This window comes from Arachis ipaensis, chromosome B3, assembly GCF_059453495.1.
Source record: "Arachis ipaensis isolate K30076 ecotype BB chromosome B3, ASM5945349v1, whole genome shotgun sequence".
Lineage (NCBI taxonomy): Eukaryota > Viridiplantae > Streptophyta > Magnoliopsida > Fabales > Fabaceae > Arachis > Arachis ipaensis.
In genome coordinates this window covers 61,475,009-61,480,792 of record NC_142438.1, presented here as the reverse complement: position 1 = coordinate 61,480,792, position 5,784 = coordinate 61,475,009, and the positions used below count along the sequence as shown (strand labels likewise).

At 37.0% G+C, this 5,784-nt stretch overlaps 1 non-coding gene across 1 annotated transcript; it reads right to left on the bottom strand.

Annotated features, from left to right (window-relative positions):
- Window positions 1-4,361: 4,361 nt before the first annotated feature.
- Window positions 4,362-4,469, bottom strand: LOC148570839 (small nucleolar RNA R71). The gene has a single exon (XR_015908125.1). It is a non-coding gene; the product is annotated as a small nucleolar RNA R71 (small nucleolar RNA).
- Between the last annotated feature and the right edge of the window lie 1,315 nt (window positions 4,470-5,784).

The window sequence follows — 5,784 nt, the reverse complement described above, 5'->3', positions numbered from 1 at the left end:
TGCTGCTCTATTCTGAAGTTAAACGCTAGAAACAGGTTACAAACCAGAGTTAAACGCCACAAACAGGCTGCAACCTGGCGTTTAACTCCAAGAGAAGTCTCTACACGTGTAAAGCTCAATGCTCAGCCCAAGCACACATCAAGTGGGCCCCGGAAGTGGATTTCTGCATCATTTACTTATCTCTGTAAACCCTATTAACTAGTTTAGTATAAATAGGACTTTTTACTATTGTATTAGATGTCTTGGTCATTCTGGTTCCCTGATGAGCGGATAATTTATACGCTTTTTGGCATTGTTTTTAGTATATTTTTAGTAGGATCTAGTTACTTTTAGGGATGTTTTCATTAGTTTTTATGTTAAATTCACATTTCTGGACTTTACTATGAGTTTGTGTGTTTTTCTATGATTTCAGGTATTTTCTGGCTGAAATTGAGGGACTTGAGCAGAAATCAGATCAAGAGGTTGAAGAAGGACTGCTGATGCTGTTGGATTCTGACCTCCCTGCACTCAAAGTGGATTTTCTGGAGCTACAGAACTCGAAATGGCGCGCTTCCAATTGCGTTGAAAAGTAGACATCCAGGGCTTTCCAGCAATTTATAATAGTCCATACTTTGGCCAAGAATAGACGACGTAAACTGGCGTTCAACGCCAGCTTTCTACCCAAACCTGGCGTCTAGCGCCAGAAAAGGAGCCAAAACCAGAGTTGAACGCCCAAACTGGCACAAAAGCTGGAGTTCAACTCCAAGAAGGACCTCTACACGTACAACACTCAAGCTCAGCCTAAATACACACCAAGTGGGCCCAGGAAGTGGATTTATGCATCAATTACTTACTCATGTAAACCCTAGTAGCTAGTTTATTATAAATAGGGCCTTTTACTATTGTATTAGGCATCTTTTGATCATCTTTGATCAGTGTAAACCATCTTTGGACGTCTGGTTCTTAGATCAGAGGGCTGGCCTCTCGACCATGCCTGGACTTTCACTTATGTATTTTTAACGGTAGAGTTTCTACACTCCATAGATTAAGGTGTGGAGCTCTGCTGTTCCTCAAAGATTAATGCAAAGTACTACTGCTTTCTATTCAATTCATCTTATTTCGCTTCTAAGATATCCATTTGCACCCAAGAACGTGATGAAAGGTGATGATTATGTGTGACGCTCATCACCATTCTCCCCTATGAACACGTGCCTGACAAACACTTCTGTTCTACATGAAATAAGCTAGAATGAATATCTCTTAGATCTCCTAACCAGAATCTTCGTGGCGTAAGCTAGAATGATGGTGGCATTCAAGAGAATCCGGAAAGTCTAAACCTTGTCTGTGGTATTCCGAGTAGGATTCAATGATTAAATGACTGTGACGAGCTTCAAACTCGCGATTGTTAGGCGTTAGTGACAGACGCAAAAGGAGGGTGAATCCTATTCCAGCATGATCGAGAACCGACAGATGATTAGCCGTGCTGTGACAGAGCATGTGAGCATATTTTTCACTGAGAGGAGGGGATGTAGCCACTGACAACGGTGATGCCCTTGCATAAAGCCAGCCATGGAAAGGAGTAAGACTGATTGGATGAAGATAGCAGGAAAGCAGAGGTTCAGAGGAACGAAGGCATCTCCATTCGCTTATCTAAAATTCTCACCAATGAATTACATAAGTATTTCTATCCCTATTTTATTATATTAAATTCGAAAACACCATTATCAATTTATATCTGCCTAACTGAGATTTGCAAGGTGACCATAGCTTGCTTCATACCAACAATCTCCGTGGGATTCGACCCTTACTCACGTAAGGTATTACTTGGACGACCCAGTGCACTTGCTGGTTAGTTGTATCGAAGTTGTGAACCATGGTATTGGCACCATGTTCTTGGCGCCATTGCCAGGGAAAGAAAGAGCCATGAATTTTACATAATTAAAGTGTAATCACGATTGCGCGTACCAAGTTGCTCACGTTGCCAGGGATTGTTCGAGCCTGGACATCACAATTTTGTGCACCAAGTTTTTGGCGTCGTTGCCGGGGATTGTTCGAGTTTGGACAACTGACGGTTCATCCTGTTGCTCAGATTAGGTAATTTTCTTTTTGTTTTCTTTTCAAAAATTTTTCAAAAATATTTCAAAATTTTCTCACCTGTTTTCGAAAAAATATATTTTTATTCAAAATTTTTAAGAATGAATTCTAGTGTTTCATGAAGCATGTGAAGCCTGGCTGGCTGTAAAGCCATGTCTAATTCCTTTGGGAATGAGTATGTCAGGCGTGTCATGTCTGAGTTACATACTAAAGCTTGGCTGGCTATTAAGCCATGCTTGACCCTTTGATTGGAGCTTTAGAGCATAAGATTCTTGGAATTCATATTAAAAAATTTTGGAATCCTTATTTTCTTTTTCAAAAGAATTTTTCGAAAAAGATAAAATAAAAATCCAAAAAAATTAGAAAATCATAAAAATCAAAAATATTTTTGTGTTTCTTGTTTGAGTCTTGAGTCATATCATAAGTTTGGTGTCACTTACATATGCATCTTGCATTTTTCGAAAATTTCATGCATTTAGAGTGTTCTTCATGATCTTCAAGTTGTTCTTGGTAAGTCTTCTTGTTTGATCTTGATGATTTTTTGTTTTGTGTCTTTTCATGTTTATCATATGCATTCTTGAATTCTTAGTGCCTAAGCATTAAAGAATTCTAAGTTTGGTGTCTTACATGTTTTCTTTGCATAAAAAATTTTTCAAAAATATGTTCTTGATGTTCATCTTGACATTCAAAGTGTTCTTGGTGTTCATCTTGACACTCATATCATTCATGCATGCATTCGTTGTTTTGATCTAAAAATTTAATGCATTGCATCATTTTTCTTGTTTTTCCCTTGCATCATAAAAATTCAAAAATCAAAAAAATATCTTTCCCTTTTTCTCTCATCAAATTCGAAAATTTGAGTTGACTTTTTCAAAAATTTTTAAAATCAAGTTGTTTCTTAAGAGTCAAATCAAATTTTCAATTTGAAAATCTTATCTTTTTCAAAATCTTTTTCAAAAATCAAATCTTTTTCAAATTTCTTAGTTATTTTCGAAAATTCTAAAAATATTTTTCAAAAATCTTTTTCTTATTTTTATATCAAATTTTCGAAAATAACATAATCAATTAATGTTTTGATTCAAAAATTTGAAGTTTGTTACTTGCTTGTTAAGAAAGATTCAAACTTTAAGTTCTAGAATCATATCTTGTGATTTCTTATGAATCAAGTCATTAATTGTGATTTTAAAAATCAAATCTTTTTCAAAACTAATTTCAATCATATCTTTTCAAAAATATCTTCTTATCTTATCTTTTTCAAAAATATCTTTTCAAAATATCTTTTCTAACTTCCTAACTTCTTATCTTTTCAAAATTTGTTTCAACTAACTAACTAACTTTTTGTGTGTTTCTTAACTTTTTCAAAACTACCTAACTAACTCTCTCTCTCTAATTTTCGAAAATATCTTCCCTTTTTTTCAAAAATTTCTTTTTAATTAACTAATTATTCTTATTTCTATTTTTAATTTTAAAAAATTTTTCGAAAAAATACTAACAATTTTCAAAAACCATTTTCGAAAATTACTAACTCTTTTTCAAAATAATTTTCGAAAATTATCCCTCCCCATCTTATTCTATTTATTCATTCATATCCTAACATCTCATCTCACATCTCTGCCATCCTCACAGTTGTGTTTCTTCCATTATGTTACATTCTTTGTCTCCCCCTCTTCTTCTACTCACACAGGGATCCCTATACTGTGGTATAAAGGATCTCTATTATTATTATTATTTTTCTGTGCCCTCTTCTTTGTCATATGAGCAGGAGCAAGGATAAGAACATTCTTGTGGAAGCAGATCCAGAATCTGAAAGGATTCTGAAGAGAAAATTAAGAGAAGCTAAAATACAACAATCCAGAGATAACCTTTCAGAAATTTTTGAACAGGAAGAGGAGATGGCAGCCGAAAATAATAATAATGTAAGGAAGATGCTTGGTGACTTTACTGCACCTAATTCCAATTTACATGGAAGAAGCATCTCCATTCCTGCCATTGGAGCAAACAACTTTGAGCTGAAACCTCAATTAGTTTCTCTGATGCAGCAGAACTGCAAGTTTCATGGACTTCCATCTGAAGATCCTTTTCAGTTCTTAACTGAATTCTTGCAGATATGTGATACTGTTAAGACTAATGGAGTAGATCCTGAAGTCTACAGGCTCATGCTTTCCCCTTTTGCTGTAAGAGACAGAGCTAGATTATGGTTGGATTCTCAACCCAAAGACAGCCTGAACTCTTGGGATAAGCTAGTCACGGCTTTCTTAGCCAAGTACTTTCCTCCTCAAAAGCTGAGCAAGCTTAGAGCTGATGTTCAAACCTTCAGACAGAAAGAAGGTGAATCCCTCTATGAAGCTTGGGAAAGATACAAACAGTTGACCAAAAAGTGTCCTTCTGACATGCTTTCAGAATGGACCATCCTGGATATATTCTATGATGGTTTATCTGAGCTATCAAAGATGTCACTGGACACTTCTGCAGGTGGATCCATTCACCTAAAGAAAACGCCTGCAAAAGCTCAAGAACTCATTGACATGGTTGCTAACAACCAGTTCATGTACACTTCTGAAAGGAATCCTGTGAATAATGGGACGCCTATGAAGAAGGGAGTTCTTGAAGTTGATACTCTGAATGCCATATTGGCTCAGAATAAAATATTGACTCAGCAAGTCAATATGATCTCTCAGAGTCTGCATGGAATGCAAGCTGCATCCAACAGTACTCAAGAGGCTTCTTATGCAGAAGAAGCTTATGATCCTGAGAACCCTGCAATAGCAGAGGTAAATTACTTAGGTGAACCTTATGGAAACACCTATAACTCATCATGGAGAAATCACCCAAATTTCTCATGGAAGGATCAAAAGCCTCAACAAGGCTTTAATAATGGTGGAAGAAACTGGTTTAACAATAATAAACCTTTTCCATCATCCACTCAGCAACAGACAGAGAACTCTGAACAAAATGCTTCTAATTTAGCAAATCTAGTCTCTGATCTATCTAAGGCCACTGTGAGTTTCATGAATGAAACCTGGTCTTCCATTAGAAATTTGGAAGCACAAGTGGGCCAGCTGAGCAAAAGGATCACTGAAATCCCTCCAAGTACTCTCCCAGGCAATACAGAAGAGAATCCAAAAGGAGAGTGCAAGGCCATTGACATAAGCACCATGGCCGAACCTGTGAGGAGAGGAGAAGACGTGAATCCCAAGGAGGAAGACCTCCTGGGACGTCCAGTGGTCAATAAGGAGCTTCCCTCTGAGGAACCAAAGGACTCTGAGGCTCATCTAGAGACCATAGAGATTCCATTGAACCTCCTTATACCCTTCATGAGCTCTGATGAGTATTCCTCTTCTGAAGAGAATGAGGATGTTACTGAAGAGCAAACTGCCAAGTTTCTTGGTGCAATCATGAAGCTGAATGGCAAATTATTTGGCATTGATACTTGGAAAGTTGAACCTCCCTTGTTCATCAATGAACTAAGTGATCTGGATCAACTGACATTGCCTCAGAAGAGACAGGATCCTGGAAAGTTCATAATACCTTGTACTATAGGCACCATGATCTTTAAGGCTCTATGTGACCTTGGTTCAGGAATAAACCTCATGCCCTCTCTGTAATAGAGAAACTGGGAATCTATGGGGTGCAAGCTGCTAAAATCTCATTAGAGATGGCAGACAGTTCAAGAAAACAGGCTTATGGACAAGTAGAGGACGTGTTAGTAAA